Source organism: Amblyomma americanum, chromosome 2, assembly GCF_052857255.1.
Source record: "Amblyomma americanum isolate KBUSLIRL-KWMA chromosome 2, ASM5285725v1, whole genome shotgun sequence".
In the NCBI taxonomy this organism is placed as follows: Eukaryota; Metazoa; Arthropoda; class Arachnida; order Ixodida; family Ixodidae; genus Amblyomma; species Amblyomma americanum.
The window spans coordinates 126,645,906-126,664,355 of record NC_135498.1 but is presented as its reverse complement, the minus strand read 5'-3'; the positions used below and the strand labels follow the sequence as shown (position 1 = coordinate 126,664,355).

Below are 18,450 nucleotides of genomic sequence, written 5' to 3'. Positions count from 1 at the left end.
AGCGAGAAGTGCGTTTCCCTGGCTGAGCTTGTTGTGGTCACTGTATGTTTAGCAATGAGAGACACTGGGTATACACATCTTTTATTCATTTCGCTTTACAGAGACGAAGACTGCCCGATGATCTGTCAAGTAGCATGCAGCGGTCGCAATTTTGTCTATACAGAGTTCAAAGCGCAAGCTTAGAACGGCAGAACTGCGTATTCCGCAGCTCCCAAAGCTGCTCCTACCAGGAAGGTAAAAAATGACGATTAAATCCTATTAGTTTAATTGCACGTGCTTACATCCAGAAAATTTTTAAACAAATGTTACCGCTAGATACCGCGTGTTCAGTCCGAAACACGCCCAAAGCCTGTTCTAGACAATCGTTTTGCCCTATGTACACACCGACTCCAGCATTCTTATTTGGTTCAAGCCAACTGCCAGGCGAAAACCTCAGGATCAGAAGAGTTAATATTCTCTTGTCTATACCGCCGTTCTGAACCGTCTGGACTCTTCTTCTCTGCATGCTTGTCAAACGCTGTGATACCGAAGTTGACTGCGTATACGCCTTTTATATGCAATGTTGCGTATGCGAAGCGCGGTTCGGGTGATAGAGCGGCGTGCGGCGAGGCGACGACGAAGAACGCGGCGCAGCTGTGGGGTCTCGCTGGTTACCATGGTATCGGCGCATACGCACAACTGCTCATCCACGTGACGTCACGCTCGGCTCTGATGTTGGAGCTGGCGTGCGGCCGCGGCGAAGCGCACACCGCACCTTGCTCCTCTCCGGTTGCCATGGTAACGGCGCATGCGCACAACTTTTTTCTCCCATTCACTTCAAAATGCTCGACTGGTAGCCCCGTGTAGCTCTCGCTGCAAAAAGAGCCATTCTACGGTTTTTTCCTGAAGACTTTTTTGTGTGGTATTCTGCATCTGCTGTGCACGTACCACGTATTTCCCAGGGACAAGAATTCCAGAAGCATTGGTCTGATGCACACACTGCTTGCAGAGCATGTAGGCATCAAAGTCACACGGAAGAGATAAACAAATGATAATAAAAGTCTAAACCCTACACCCTTTCCTTCTTTTCTGCTAAGAAATGCACATAATCAGATTATATATCATTTCCGTAATGCTTTTCGGTCGCTTCGGATTCCCTGACTGCTCCAGCATTTTAGGTCATACTTAGTCATGAAAAATTTGCGCTCAAAATCAAAATGCAGATTTATTTTGCGTACTTTGCGCAACTACTGTGATCGAAGTAGTCGTAGCATAAAAGTCGACGTGCAGCTATCATCACCGCTTCTTCGGCATTGAGGCAAAGTTGTCGGCCAAAGCTGCAAAGAGTAGAAACAACAAGCGCTGTATGAAAGTGCTCCGAAGTAGCTATACGACAAACGATGGTGAACAACGCGGAGGTCAGGAACAAGACAGACACGACAAGACCGGCATAGACTCGCAACTGAAAATTTATTAGGTGAAAAGGGATGGAAGAAACAAAACAAATTTTTTACCAAGCGTACCCAGGCGACATACAATGTGTTTTGTTTCTTCAATTCCTTTTCACCTAATAAACTTTTAGTTGTGCGTCAGCGCCTGTCCTGTTGTGTTTTCCTTGTCCCTATCCTTCGCGCTGTTCACCGCCTTTAACATGTCAAACTAGCTCGCCCATCTTGACATTCTTACCTAACCGCTAGGTACATTTATCCAGACGGCTAAATGAAGTCGCATGGGTTCTATCGACCACCTTAAGTGGTTCCTGCCGGTCCTCCGGGGCTGGAGAAGGTCTATCTTTTTCGCGTTGCCGAGTATGGAAAGAAACCACTTAAACTCATTGTATACATATAAATTTCAATAAAACGTTACATGCGATATTAGTGGCTTCAAGCTTAACAACGCAGGGAACGCAAGCTTGTGAAGCGAGAAAAAAAATCATATATAGCGCGAAGCGTGATTTTTTTATAGAAGATGACTCGGATGGAGGGGGAAGGGGGCTATCCTTAGAGGCAGCATAACTTTTCATTGGCAGCATTCTACCGCTCTGCCTAGACCTAAATATTAAGAAGACGCTTAATCCTCGCCTTAAGAGTTGACGCTATCGAGCCTTTTTCTCTTTTTTCTCTTTTTATTCCTTTTCCTTCTCGTTTGCTACCGATTACCAATACACAAATAAATTACCGATCGCATTCATCGATTACGATCACAATTACCGGTCACGTAACGGATTACCAATCACAATCAAAATTATCGATTATGAACCACCAATCACAGTATACGTTAGATTGCACGACATGCTACGCCTCTAACTACTCATACACATATACGCCATTTGTATCAGTGCAATGATGCTCCATAGCACCGCCTTTTCCTTCCGCGCGATTCCTGACTCAGAATTAGCATACTTATATTTATTTTTATTAATTATTTATAGATACTATGAGCCTATAAAGGCTCATACAGGAGTGGATCACAAAGAAAACAGTGCAAGGTAAAATAGCAGCAAAAAATCAGAGACATGTTAGCGATTATTTCAAAAATTAAGCACAACAGAAAACACAGAGTGCTACGCAGATAATGCTACGCAACGGTCAAGAAAAACAAGGAAAAAATTCGAGTTCAGTTAATAATGGGCAACAGAGAAACAAAAGAAAGCTTAATAAGGGCGCAAAGAAAGCAGTGCAAATCACGTAATCCTATGCGAAAGAGGCAACAGGAAAAAGTTGACTCGACTGCGACAAAAGAAAACATAACATCAGTACACACCGCCCACACATTTCAGAGTCATGCTCACCACAACGCGTTCACTTGGTGCCCCTCTAACAGGCTTACACCAAAGGCACTTCGAATACCCTATGTGTGGCTTGCCCGTCTGGCACTCAGAAGGCCTGGGTTCGAAACCCATTGCCGGCGAATAATTTTTTTGATTCGAAACTAATGGGATTATTTCAGTGATGTTTCTGAGGCCTTTATGTCAATCCTAGTCGACGGCTCTTCGACCAAACGAGGTGTACACATTATCGCCTAAACCAAAGGCATATGGATGCCGCAGAAAGAAATACTGAAGATTGTCACTACCATCTCGCAGAATATCACGCACACTTATAAAGACCCGGAAGCCTCCAAACTCAGCTTGTTCAGCTGTCTTCCTGCTTTCTAGCTGCGTTCGCCTCATGTCTTTATATATCACAGGGTTATTTCTCTTCGAGCATTTAGATGTTTATTATGAACCGCTTGTGGCTGTGCGAGGGATCAAAGCGACCTACGTCGATATGCTTGCGCCGGTTTCGTATTTCCGTGCGAACGACGCTTTATTTTGAACAAGTACTTGTTTCCCGGACAGAACACACACACACTGCATCCTCGATGATGTTCTGATCTTCTTGCACTGTACTGCGAGTTAGATGAAGGGATCCCTCTCTTCTCTTGCGTTCGCATTGTCCCTTAATGACGACCTGGTAGAAATGTGCTGCCGCTGTTATACAGACGCGTCTGCTGCCTGCGTCGTTTTAAATTTTGACATTGGTTTAACAGCGCCACGCACAGAACTTCTGTGTTCTGGCCGCAGGGGGTGGAGAGGGGGAGGGGGGACTGTATACTCGTCCTTTCAAGAGGAATATGACAACGGGACCATCGCTGCACGGAGTAAAGGTCGGCGTGTTTCCTTACGAGAGATGTTGGCTACAAACCTAAGGTTCGCAGTGGCGGCGTGAGAACGATGGAGGGACACGACCGCCGCGCAGTCAATAAGAACAGTGCATTCTGAAGGCATGTAAAAGAGCATGAAAGCATGTGAAATAGCATATGTTGAGCATGAAATCTCTGCGACACAATAAAGTTTATTTAATTATTTACTTATTTATTTTATTCATTTATTACAGAGACCTGCAGCCCCTGAAGGAATTCTTGCATCAATGAAGTCTGCTTATGGGCAGAAATGCGAAAGCCTTTTTCTATCCTCTCTTACGCCCTCCATTTTTCACTTTTTGTTTTTTTTTTCATTTTTTTTTCATTTTTTCTTTCAACTTCATAAACTTTTTGTTGATTTATTTTCTTGAATCTTTATATTTTTCTTTTATTTTTACCCTTTATTTCTTACTTTGTAATTGCTAAACTTTTTACTTCTACTTTAATATTTATTTTCCTTTTTTATTTGTTATTTATTTTTACTTCTTTTTTACCGTTTTGTTTGATTGTCGGGAGGAGCGGACACGTGTACACATTTCCTGTGGACAGATCTTGCACACGCTCATGAGCGAAGAAAGGCTCCACGTAGATAAATGGGGTATTCTGAAGACCAAAGATTTCAAGATAGCTTACAACAGGAAAAGTAGAAGTTCGGACGAGGTGGATGTTCAAGATAAGAGTAGTCGCAAAGAGAACACAAGAACAGGACACACATAGCCCTGACATTCAAATGATGAGATAACCAGGTCGTCAATTTTCACAACCACTGCATGACAAAACCAAATCATGAAGAAGGTCATTGAGTCATATAAAGTCAAAAGATTTAAACTATTCATAAGCCATTTATAAAAATGAATATAAATGCGTTCCCTCACACTAAATATGTATTGCAATCTTTATTATAAAGACCCTTAAGCTCGAAAACTCACCCCAGCCTCCGGAAGCCCCTCGGTAGGCACTTCACATGATTCATCAAAACCGATATGTCCCATGCGACAGTCAATTGATTTGTTCTTTGACCCCCCCATGTGATGGCTTTTACGTCGGACAGACGTGCGGATGCGTTCATTCGCGTCTACATGAGTACAGAAAGAATGTAGACAATATACCCGTATCTGCAAACATGGCTGCCTATTGTCTCGTGTGCAGCAAAAAATAAAACTGCAGCCGATTTACAATAACTGTCAGATTCGAGCTACGGGAAAATCCCAGGTAACGAGGAATATAAAAAAAAATCACCTCATTGCAAAGTACCATGATCCATGCGTCAGTGATCGCTCAGTTTCTTCAACAATAAATGAAATGCAAGAAATTCAAGACCGCCATAGAAAATTTCCTGTAAAATCACCTGTAACCTTTATTGCCGTACACCACACCCACCCCTCATGTCATACCCCGTAATGGCGCCTTTTAGGCATCAATAAATAAATACATATAAAAATCGGATGCCTGTAAAAAAGCCTATAAATAAACGGTTTCATCTCACATGCTCACCTTCACGTATGTTCTCCCCATCGTTGTTTTCCGTTTGTCAAGCAGTAATATTTGTATCTATTGACGGCCTTTTGAATAAACTCATGAATTCATACTCATCGAAGTGTGTATGTCCGGTTCTTGTGTTCTGGCTGTCCTTTTCACGCTGTGAATGCCCGTATCAAAGAAAAATAAACAGCAGGCGCAAAGTGATACAATGGTAAGTGACATCTACAACGTGTATCACTACCGACTAACTAAAACATCACTGCGATGTCATATTTCAGGAAGTAAAATTTTATGCTTCCTTCTGTGGCTCATGATTGCAATCAATAGGGCGTAAGTAGAGGATAGCGTCAGTATGACATTTGTCGCGTTATCAGTACTCCAAATTCGATAATTGTATTAAAACAAAAAAGTCTCTTCAAGTTAATAGTTGTCTTCTCAACGAACACTGCACTCTGGAGGTTCTGAAATTAAGTGCAGCAATAGCAACATGATATATCTATGCTTAGGAAAGGACTGTTCCTTGCATATTCCTTCCAATTTCAAGTGTCTATTTATGAGCGTACATAAGCCTAGCCCTTACACAAACGATTATCTTCCGTTCTACGCCCATAAATGTGTTGCCAAACAATAAATATTATTCAAAATTTGCAATATCTGCGCACATATACTCAGTAATGTATACGTTTTAAACACAACATCTAGGCTCGTTTAAGACGAAATGGTCACCAGTGAGGTGGCAGTACTTGAGCAAATATCTCACACCTTGAAGTACAGCAGTGCCTTATATTGCAGCCATGCGGAGCAGGTTTATGTCTTGTCAAATTTCATAACACTCCTGATCATTGGAATCTGACCAGACACAAAAATGCGGTCAGTTATTTTCTTACGGCTGCAATGTGCTGCTCGAGTGAGAGGAGGACAAATGACACACGTGCTGATTTCCACCTTTAAATGACCGAGCGTAAATTTATCGCCTCCGTTCCTTCCCCTTTTGTCCAAAAGATAGTTTGGCTCAGCGTTATAGTTATGCTACAAACTAAATAAAAACCGACCAGGAGCTTCTTACTGGCCAGGTCTGGGTGCTTAAAAGCCTGTAGGCGGCGGCCATAAGCGAGGTCTCGAGCCTTGCAGATTTAGTATGACTGCTGAGTACAACCTGCGTCAGTTTTTACAACTGCTTTTTGAAGCGCCTCAAAATGTCGTGGCAGCAAAAACGGATAGATTAAAAGTAAAAAATTGGGCTGTCGATTTGCTCAGCGAACCCAGAATATACAAAGCGAAGGCTGTCGACGTTCATTGTGTTCATTGGAGCTGACGCTGACAACGTTCTAGACTCCGATTGTTTTGAGGAAAAGGGCGCATAACTGGCTGCCTGGGTCAGTGGGCGCCACAGTCGTGGTTTGCGGTAAGTGGTGGTGGTGAGAGAGAGCGTGAGATGTGGCCTACATGCATTAGCGCTGACAGCGTTGTGACAGTAACGCGGCACTGCAGCAGTAGGCCGCAGCTTTCATTGAGTGAACAACCTTTCGCGAACAACCCTTAGTTTAACTGCAACCTGCAGGGTGACAGGGTGGGCGCCTTGCCTATCCAGTGTGCGTAACGCAATCAACGTTACAGATGCCAAGCGGCGTCGACTCTAAGTTGTCATTAATCACCAACGGGGAACGTGACCCCACATGCCCAAATTGCAACCACGGACAACCCGCCACTCAGCTCACGTTCTCTGGGGATGCCAAAATAACCCTGTCAACACAGGCCCTCCTGACAACTCCCTCGGCGGAAAGCTGGGACCAAATCCTCACTCAGCCAGACAAGATCACTCAACTTGAACTGCTTTCGTGGGCCCAGGACGTCGCCCCCAACTGGGGGCGCATAGGACACACCTGCTCTTATTCCCGACGCCTGTGACAATAAAGCTGTCTCTATTTCTCTCTACTTTCCCGATACACAACAGCATTCGCTCTCTAACCAGGTTCAGCAGAAGTTAAACCGCAGTTAATTTTTTTTTCTGCCCAGCTGAGTCTCGTCTACGTCCCGTCGTCAGGCAGCAGCCGCTCAGAGACTATGGAGCCCTGGCGCCGCGACGGCGAAGTCACGTGATGCGTTGCTATGGCAGCGGCGTCACGTCACGTGGCGTCTCGTGATTTTTACGCCACGTATCTCGGAGCCGAGTTTTCTCGCTCCTGCTAGGCAAGTAATGCTGTCGCTTCAAAACGTGAGGATATTTGTCTACAGCGCTCGAGCAGCGCGCCGGATAGTAATCCTGTGCCATTTACGAGCAAATTGAAAACTGGGGAAGTTGGTTAACGTTCACTGTGCAAAATTCAAGCGTTAGCACGCAACGACAAAGGCGCCCTGTTGCAATTAAATTCGAATAAAGTGAATGAGCGCTGTGTCCTCCCTTCGTGCCTCTGTTTGCTACCGCTTGAATTTTTCACAATGAACGTTTAGCATTTTGCTCAATTTTCTGCCCGGTTGAAATTACTTCCAGTACAGTAAGGAAGCTCTGTGCCCCCTCCCCCCTTGTATCATTGTTTGCAAGCGCTTGAATTTTCCACAATGAACTTAATAGCGGCCCGGGGCTCAAGAAAAACCGCCGGATCATTCATGAACAATCGAATAGATTGTCTTTTACTTCTTGTCTTTAAGTCCATTACTTCCAGTCCCGGAGATAACGAGGAATGCTGCAGACGCACAATCTAGCGCCCCGTTTGAACGCTCTAGACAAGTGCGCGGACGTCTGCACAGTCGTCCACTAACTTGTCTAGAGCGCTTGTGAATTTATCGCGATTGCCGCTGCCCTGCTGTTCCCGGCACCGCTTTTAAAGTCTTGCATGGACAGTTAAACACGATTCATGGCAATCAGCATGTACAACAAGGGATCCTTATCAGTACTATGTCACTCGTAATGAGGGAAGTGTACTTCCGGGTGCACCGTTCGAGCGCTCTAGACAGGTGTAGGGACAACTGTACTAAACTTCTCACATGCGTTTACACACGCCTGCCTGGTCACATCCGGCAGTAAGTCTACTCTCGCTAAGAGAAATATGCCCCGGCTAAGAAGCAGGAAAACTTTACGCTACGTATTCGGCGCTTTTAAAGACATTCTTTAACCAAAAACCAAATCAAGCACATCTAACACAAAATTTTGCGCAGATTCATCCGGCAGAAATTAGCTTTAAAAACATGCACATAGCAAACACGACGTCTCTTTTCCTCCGCTTTGGTTGGTCGACGATGTCCCGTGAACTGCAGCCTAGTCCTCACCTTTCCCTTGTCATCATTGCATTAGTCTTTACGACAGTGGATGAAGCCTGTCCGCCAGAAGGCGTAAAACACGCTGCAGCGTAGTTGTCAGCCCATTCACAACTTGCGCCTGACGGTCGGACAAAGCCTGCAGTCGCTGAGCTGTGGCCTCCACCTGTCAAAGCATAAAAGGAAAATAAATAAAGTGGAGAAGCCACTCTAAGCCAATACAGCTTTACGCATGTTTACGGCTTGCCGACCGCAACGAATTACGCGCACGCAAGAAACAGTTCCTCGTTAGTGCGATGTTGTGTGCGCCAATCTCTGCAATACAATTTTCGCGCGCTTTCTTCGAAAATACTGAAACAACTCGCCCAACTGTATTTCTGAAGCCTTTTCAATAGGGACATCTTAACTTCGTTTTACTCTTGATTGCGCTACGAAAAGCGCTTGAGCTTTCATTTCACGGCAACAAAAGACGGTCTTCCCTGCTTCCGCTGCGATAATCGAACTCAAAATGGCGTTGAATAACTCGTATGGTAAAAGCATCTGTGTACCGTTTTAAAAATGTGTATCACTCGCCTGTATTCTTCATTACTGCACGAAACAGAAAAACGAGGAAATTAAAGAATTCGTTCGGAATCTCCTTACCATTTAGTGTGCACCAAGTGTAGGCGTGCTAATAACAGCAGAAATTAACGTCCACTGTTCCGAAGCTATTTGACCAAAATCCGAGTTCAGATACAAACATGTACTGCTTTGCTGAAAACCCGCTTTCTTTTCCCAGCATCAAAGAGCCGATCGATCGAAAAATATATTTCCCCCCTTTAGGTCTTTCCTATTTCCGTAGTCAGCCTACGATTTCTCTCGTAAAAAAATTCATATATAGGTCGTTCCAAGCAAACGCACCAGATTTCGCACTCGGCCCTCACCGATTTCATCCAGGATATTTATGACTCTGTATAGCTAGGTGGAACATATTCTCACCCCAATATTAGTGGCAAAGCTTTCTGGTTATGTGACGGCCCTTCGAAGGTTCCAGACAATAACATTACGTCATCAACATCCTTCCCTCATATAAAACCACCTTGCGAGAACAGGCCATCATTTCAGTTCAAGACCACAATATCTATTTCCAATCAATACAGCATGAATTGAGTGAGTGCAAAAGAAGCTGTCGTTAAAAATACTACAAAAATTTTCACTCCATTCACAATGCTCAAAATTAATCCTCAATTAGGCGGAAGCATTTTTCTTGAGTATTAGTCAAGAATAAAATGCCACCAAGAAGCCTTTCACACAGTTTTTGTTCTTTACTTTACCCAACATATGCCATTTCTATGGTTTTTTTCAGAAAATTAATACTACGTTCATCAGCAACTTACTACCTTCATCGGCTGCCTGGCACACACGTAATGTTCGGAAAAGTGTTCAAACTCAAAGAGAACAAAATAAATTAGCAAAAAATTCTGAACCTTCAAAAAATTATTGGACGCATATTCAGTAATAAATTTCACACTATGTTGTTGCAAGTAACAATACAAAATATCTGCTTACATAGCTAATATGATAACAGTTACGCTTAGCGATTTATGAATTGGAAATATTTATTTTAGGCGAGAAAAATTTTGAAGTTGAATGCCATCGCCACCGGTGATCGCTGCCCCATAATGCCACGGCGCTTCACGACACGATTGCGGCGCTGCTCGAAATCCTAACCACACCGGAGCGGTAGCCTAGTGCTTTGAGCTTCCGCCTCGCATGCGGGAGGTGTGGGGTTCGATCCCCAATGTCGCCGGGTGCCAACCGCCGCCGGTGATATAATATGGGTAAACTCATTCCCACGGCCTGGTGCTCTGCTTCTCTAGGGTGAAATGCTTGAGAAATGGGTCCTTTTCGCCACCTAGAGTAAAAGAAAAATACCATCTTGTGTCATGGCCATCTTTGTCCACACACACACACACACACACACACACACACACACACACACACACACACACACACACACACACACACACACACACACACACACACACACACACACACACACACACACACACACACGTGCGCGCGCGTATATGACACCGCCCGGCGGAACGCTGTACAACGAATAGTTGCACCCCTATTTTGGTAAGAAACTCTGGTAAGGCATGCAATTGAAGTTACATATGTCGTCGGTTTGAATCCCTGCAGCAAGCTAGCCTCCAAATTGACTAGCACATGGAAGCTGTATGCAACGAGAGATCTTACGACACCACCCGGAACGCTTTACTACAAACGGCTACGTCCATATTTCCGTACGATTGTCGTGAAAACTGGCGCCAAAGTGAGGTCGGCCGGTGGCGGGATTAAATAGACAAACTACATGTGTAAGGGTGTCTGATGTGGCGGTGCTGGGCTTGCTGTGTGCGTCATGCGGCCGCCTCATGACGTCGCCCTGGTTCTTTTGCCACCGCTGGGATTTTCTCTGCCATCTGCGAGTACACGCGCGCACGCCGCCGGCTTTTCTCGTAATGGGACTAGTAATGCATTAAGAAGTGACCAGATGTACTGAGCGAACGCGAGAGCACGGCGCCTGCATTCCGTCGTGTTACTAAGCCTCGCAGGACAAGACCGGAAGCGTGTACTGACGCAAAACTCCAATCTTCATTTAATCAGGATGGAAGCAACCTTTTTCTGCTGCTCTCAGGATGCACTTTAAGGAAAGAGCACAACACTGCATGTGCCTCTATAGCAGTCGCCACAACATGTCATGCAATGCAGTGGCATTACGGGACAACAGTCATTGGCAAAGATGGCAGTCAAGTTACTTCTGGCAGTGCAATAGAGAACCATAAATTTTCTGGGCAAAATCGAGGAATACCGAGCTTGAACTCTAGTACGTACTGTGTTTATAGCGTCAAATTATCCTGATAGATGCTGAACGCATCTTCGCGCGGTGCTTACCTGCTGAAGATGTCGGAGCACCTGGGAGCGGAACTGGTCTTCAGACACCTCCTCCTCCCCTTTAGGATCTGTGATGCTTCCTTGGTTGTCAGCGAGCTGCTCGCAAGATCTGTCCGACGACTGCCCTAACGAGGTCAAACTTATACTCTTCTGTGTTGACGAGTAAGGCTTCTCCTGGCGGTCTGCAACAGAGTGCCCTTATTCTGTTAAGTTTTGCTTTCATGAACGAGTCCATTTATGAGTTTATTATTTTTCTTTCCTTCTTTCCGGAAGAAAAACTCTTAAATAAAACGAGTATTTCAGATATATAAAATTATGCAGGGTGGCACCATAGACAGGCTATTTCAAGCATCATGAGTAATGATGTGTCAGGTTAGCTGTAAGATAGTATATTCTTCATTACATTGGAATAAAAAGGCGGTAATTTTAAAACACAGTGTAGTAGCAAAATAAAAATATCGAAGATCGAAAACTTTTCAGACAAAAGGAAAAGAACAAACAATACCCATGTGGAAGATTTGCTACCCGTTTTTTCCTATGGTTCGAGTGTTTCTGCAACGGTGTGCATTGGACGGCGGAAGGAAGCCTTGGAGGGTGGTTTAGACGCATTTCAATCGGTTACAAACGTACTTGTAAACAAAAGTAATGTTGGTCAAGTGATTTAGCTTGTATCATTAAACAACCCGAGAAAATATCACCACGAGCCACCCCCGGCACACAAGTCAGCGAAGAGGAAAATGAGCCCCAACGAATAGAAATGACGCTCAAAAGTACACAAACTTTATGAAAATTGTTTTATTTTCCTAATTAAACACCGGGAAAGCAATGCCTCAATCTTTTTTTTTTTTGCATTTTGCTCTTAACGATCAGCCCCGTCAGTCTCAACGCCAGTGGTGTCTATCGCGAGTGGCGCTTGTCGGCTTAATTTCATGCTTTTTAATCGCGGCGTTTAAACATGATCTCCATCTAGAACGTACGTACAAGGTCCAAGCAGAACGAGTGCTATATGTTGTTTGTACAAACCCAATTTCATTGCAAATGCAAATATTTTCAGTTTCTACTTTGTACTGTAGATACTAGTCCCGCCCTTTTCCATATTTTTCACGACATTCCATGCATCACCTTCGTGCCTCAAAACGAAACATTTTCCTTATTTCTACTTCGCGCCTGCCCCGCGTTCGGGGTTCAGGCTGTTCACGGACGAAGACAGGGTTATACCGGGTGACATGTGCACACCGCCTGCCCACTGTTCCACATGCTGTCGGCTTTTGTGTATAGCGTTTAATTAGAAAACTGCTATGCTGGCAGGAAAGCATTCCGGCATTGAGGGGTCGTGCAGCGTGTCATTTCGGTGAGATTTTTCTATTTACAAACACGGTCGTTAACATTTCTGACGCGAACACGCATACGCAAGACTTAAAACGAGACCTTCATCGGTGCAAAACAAAGCACTTCATGAACACAGTGAAAAAAACGTCTGCACAAACCGTATGCCGAAGTCGCCGATGGCGATTTTTCTGCCGAAGGGCTGCCGAATTGCTGTAGAGCCGCGTCCGAAGCTCGGTGCTGCAGTGGTGACTTGTCAGTAGGCTGCAAATGCGCATGCATCTCAGTCCTATTTGTCCCAAGGCAACGCACTGAAACACATCCTGATCTGCCACACTTGGAACTAATCTTATATGTTAAATATTCACGGGGTGCTTGTCTTCGGCAAAGCATACTGCGAATGAATTTAGCGCTTGCCACGAACTACCATCGCATGGAGCGTTGTTTTGTAAACGTTCTGAGGCTGATCGCGTATAGCGCTGTCAAGCTCATTATTAGCCTACCTACGCCCACTGAAGGACAAAGGCTTATCGAAATGACTTCCCCTTAAACCTCGTCTGCGCTAGATGCGACCACCTCATCCCAAAATACTTCGTAATCTAATCTGCTCAAATTCATTCTGCTTCCCCTTATTAGTTTCCTTTCTTGAATCCACTCAGCTAGCCTTAATGACCATCAGCTGCTTTCTCTTCGTACTTCGTTCCCTGCGCATGCCCGTCTTCTTGACCTCAGCTAGGATGTCATAAACTCCTTTTTGTTCCCTGGCCAAGTCTGCTCTCTTCTTGTCCCTTAACGTTAAAGCTACAATTTTCTTGCGAGAGCTCGCTGCTTTCTTCGCAACTTCATTTTAGCCCTTTTCGATAGGCTCCGTCTTATCTGGTTCGATCGTTTTTTTTTTTGCTACCTATGCACTTATCTGGGGCGCCATCAAAAGAAGAGCAGCCCTGGACTTTGTGTTAAACTTTCGATGAGCATAACGAGTGTTCACTTGTAAAACGAAAGATACAGTGCGCTTTTTTGTGCGCGCCGAATACAGCTCTATATCAACGAGAGCATGCCGCGTTTTATAGCACTAGACAACTTTACTTAGGCTATGCAGTATGTCTGCGCAAACTAATGTACATGCGCCGAACACTGCGTATCTAACCGGGTCTTGAGCGAATACATGTGATGGAAACGAAAGAATGCATGCAGTTACGATACCTTGCTGGTTGTATTTACAATCTGCCGGAACCTTGCGAGCTTATTTCGGACCAAATACAACTTCGCCGTTGCATTCCTTGGCCCAATAGCTCCTCAGAAGTGACGATCGTCTTTATTATCAGCCTCTGACCCATATTTCCAGGCATAATTAAGAGTTTTCTTTGCTTTTTACATATTCTGAACATTTTGAAGCAGTTAAGCCTAAGCATATGCGATGTACGCTGTCGTCATAGCAATGCCAAGTGGCGAAGCACTGTTTCACTGTTTCGTAAGCTATCGCTTCTTGCTTTATTTATTAGTAACCTTGCTTTAATAGAAGGATGTCTCGTTACGCAGTCACAGTTGTCATCACTGGTTGCATAAGCGCTTCTTCAGCCCAGCGCTGGAGCGCAATGGCTTATCACACTAGGAACCGCGATATCGTCAACGTATGTCCTTTAAGAGGCACTACAACAAGCACAATAAAAAAGTCACACATGGGAGTATTGTGCATACACACTTGCAGCGTACGCTAAATTTTAAGTGCCTAGTAGCAGATCTGCTGAGAGCGCTCTAGGCTTGGATGCACAAGTACAAATGGAAGGTTGTCAATGCTGACTGCAGTTTACGAGCAAAGAATAGGCACTGGCAAGCTTCTTTTCATAACTTTACCGTTGGACTTGATAAAGCCCATTTGTGTGCGCTGCTGCGATGGAAGCATTTTGTTTTCTTAACAAAAAACTGAACAATGAAACTGCCCTAGTTACACACGCTCCGTTGTCTAGTTACTAGTGGCTGTGCACAAAGTTCGCTGGAAAGAAATGCACATGTTATGGGGTCAGAAAGTTACATCGTTGTGATGGCAGCGGCTGTCCCAGCTTGTGAAGGCAGGTTGCTACAATTAGAAAGCGTACTCGACCTGTACTATACTTCACTTATTTTAACGATGAAAGCAGGTATCTAAACTCATGCTGCAAATTTGTCGCGCAACTCAAACCACTAAGGCTATGCCCCGTGCTTAAAGAGGCATCGCGATGTATTCCTCTGTTCCCATTAATCTAATTAATTGTATTCTTTGTGAGTTCGCACAACCAGGGCAAAACGCATATACTGAAATCAGAGCTGGCAAACGAACGTCATTACCATTATAAAAATCAAAATAACAATATCAGATAAAAGCGCATTACACTCGCCCAGTTCACTCAACAATGCTGAGATTCGGTGCTACCAATCGGAACAGCGCCTTGCACACATGCAGCGGAAGCTTGCAGGCAATCGTTGCCTTGCCGGGGCATTCCACCGCCACGCATTTTGACGGTGTTGTCAATACTTGTATACTCCGTACACAGGGAAGGGGCGACGAACTCAACAAGGGAAGCTCCCCAATGTTTCTTTGTTAATAGCTGAAACACAGCGCAAGGCACAGCGACGAAAAGACGGAAACAGCGAGAGACACTCACGGGCTTTTCTGTGTCTTTCACTGTTTCAGTCCTGTTTCGTTATGCCTTGCGCAATATTTTCACCATGCATCTAGCCCATCAACGCGCTCTTTTTGGTATATGACTGAAAAGCTAACGCCGGTCCCCCCTCCCAGCTTCGCCTCCTTTCTCCTGTCCGGCGTTTTTCTTCACACTTTTGGGCAATGTATGTCGAACAAGTGGGCCTGCATAGAAGCTCCAGATATCGACGGCTTTTCTTTATTTTCGCTCTCTTCTTGGTGTTGTTTGCACAGCTGTCCCCTCCTCTAAGGGTTCAATCGAATCTGGAAGTGTCGTATACCCCACGTTATTCTGATTAGTTTTACTTAGCTTTCACTGCTTCTTTTCGGATTTTCTGGGCGCACCAAAATATAACAACATTCAAAGACTTATATTTTCTATCTATTTCGTTGAGTGCAAAGTAACTAGTTATGCTCAAACAGGACACCAAACCAATTGGAAACGCAACTCCCAATATCTATGCCAGTTCATTTCCACTGCCGAATATCGCCGCGGCGTTGGAACCCCATGAGCTTGAAACGAGCATTTCTGAAGATAATTAAACTTTTAAATGTTACGGTTTCGGCGATCTCATGGGACCTTCAGGCAGCGTAATTTGCTTTACATTGCATTTTGAAGAATTAAAATCTCATGCTAGATTTACGTTGCAGTCGCCCATTAATAGTATTTACTTTGATTTTGTCGCCTCTGGAGCACTGCGGGTCATAATGGTCGCTGTTATGCGGTGCGATTGGGTCTTCAAGTTGCATTGAGGAGAAATTTAGGTTGGCCTGTATTGCCTGAATACCCCTTTGTGAGAAAAGGAGACAACTTTCTCTCAAATCAGCGGTTCCAAGTTAGAAAAGACGAATGAAAAGGTAGAGCTATCGTCAACGCACGCCGTTTGCGGTAATACTCCATCCATGATGTCGGTACTTTTCCTTCTCAGATTTCTGAGGCCAGATCACGCCATGACCAACATCCAGCCGGTAATATTGAAGTTCTTTTCATTATGAACATTACAAGTTTATCCAAGTTATTGAAAACGTTACACATTTTGATGCAAATCGGACGGGAAGATAGGCGGGTTTTGATGGAACGAGGATCAAGAGGGACAAACAAAGAAAATTATGAAGGGCAGTTAAGACGGCTTCCGTGGTTTGGTTGCGAAAGTAGTCAATTTTTCATTTCAATATTATTTGTTTATATTTTTTCTCATTCTTTCTAATGACACCTGTTCACGAGCATACAGTCGTAAGGCAACGCATATACTAGGCTAACATTTGTTCGCCAAGAACCAACGCGGATTTGTGATCTTTGTATGGCTTGTGTGCTCGCCTCGCAAGTTGATTATCCTGGGTTCAATTCGTCATACTTTCAGAAAAAAAATTTTATTTCTATTTGATACCGCGCTGACGCATCTGGGATTTTTGGGACCACCGCTGCTGGTCAACGCCTGACAACTTCAGGTATAGTAGCTGACAAGCCCTGTAATGCTTTTGCATTAAAATGGATGGATATTCCATGGATAAGATCCCAGTACCGCACTTCTGCTATAACATACCCGTTACAGCACAACGTTATAGCGCTTAAGCGATTGAGGATATGAAGGTTCGTAGTGGAGGGCTCCGGATAATTTTGACTACCTGCGATTCCTTAACATTCACTGACATCGCACAGCACGTGGACCTCTAGCATTTCGCATCCATCAGATTGCGACCACCGCGGCCGGAATCGAACCCTCCTTTTTCGCGTCAGCAGCCGAGCACCATAACCGATCAGCCACCGCGGCTTTTACTAGCAACTGCATGGTGTCACAGGGCGACGTGCTTGAAGCATTCTGTGATAGAACGCATATCACGAATTTTGTGCTTCCGCTCAGTTTCTTCGCGAACTCTGGGATAATAGGTTCACGTGAATGAGTGGAAATGAGTATGAAACCAGGTAGCAAAATATAACAGTGCCGAAATGCAAAACACTAATGCATTTGATGCCTAGGTATGAACTGGAGCGTATAACATACTGGAAAAATGCAGGAATAGGGCTTCAGAGCCTTCAGTTATTTCCCTCTAGAATGCAGGTCTTAATAACGCATTGAGGTTTATTTTAGGGCAGCATCAAAGTGCAGGTTTCTAAGGAGCAAGAGAGAGAGAGAGAGATTATGTTCCTCAAGATGGCATCACTGATGAAAGTGTCAAGCAAGTCCACCGTTTATCGAAATAAAAGCATATCGCGTAGCAGTCATGCATTAAGCAAGCCTTACAGCATTCGTGGGGGAGGCAGGCGTGAGTGCCGGTGAGCTGCAGCCAGAGTGTACATGTTCGCGTCGCTTCTGGACCACGTGACCCTGGAACACTTCGAGCGACACCTCGTCCCCAACGACGCTGAGCACTCGGGCGTCTTCTTCCAGGAGACCAACGGACATCGGACGGCCATCGCTGCTGTTTGCAGCACTGCGGTTGGAGTCACTGTTTTCACCAAAGAATGCACATGAAACCCGCATTGCATAGGTTTAGCGCGCGTAATAAAAGAAGGCAACAACATCTGGTTCTCCTCTTCGCTCTTAGTTATATTTCACCTATGTGTGCCTCAAAATGAATTCTTGCTCTCACTTCAACGTTTTCATTTTCCGTGCTGACTGGTTTAAGCTTCGTATACAAAGTGATATTTCCATTCGCTGCGTGATGACGACTCACCATGCTGAATGCAGGGTTAAATTAATCTCCGGGGTTTTCTTTAGAAATTGATGTAGAAAGGGATCGTTAATAGTCTCAGTTGTCTCAAAGATGTCGCACGGGTGATAGTTCTGCTCTTTATTTGATGTCATTGTGCGGTGAAGAAATTCGATTTGCTGCGCGTGTCCTGTGAGCCGTACTTGGAAAGTGTCTAGTTCAAGAAAGCACAATTGCTAGTTCAGTCATACTGCAGCGGTGGCCTAGTGGCTTGAGCATGCGCCTCGCATGCGGGAGGTGCGGGGTTCGATCCCAAGTGCCGCCGGGTACCTACCGGTGATAAAATGGGTACAAGGTTTCGCCTACTTGGTACTCGGCTTATTTAGGGTGAAATGCTTGGAAAGTGCGTCTTTCACCCTACCTTGTGCAATAAAAGCTACCTTGTGCCATGGCGC

General features: G+C 44.7%; 1 long non-coding RNA gene across 1 annotated transcript; it reads right to left on the bottom strand.

The window, feature by feature from the left end:
- Positions 1 to 1,185: 1,185 nt before the first annotated feature.
- Positions 1,186 to 17,677, bottom strand: LOC144119072 (uncharacterized). Its single transcript, XR_013312250.1, has 5 exons — positions 17,587 to 17,677; positions 12,825 to 12,927; positions 11,338 to 11,519; positions 8,413 to 8,566; positions 1,186 to 1,316 (listed from the first exon to the last, which is right to left on the bottom strand). It is a non-coding gene; the product is annotated as an uncharacterized LOC144119072 (long non-coding RNA).
- Positions 17,678 to 18,450: the final 773 nt, after the last annotated feature.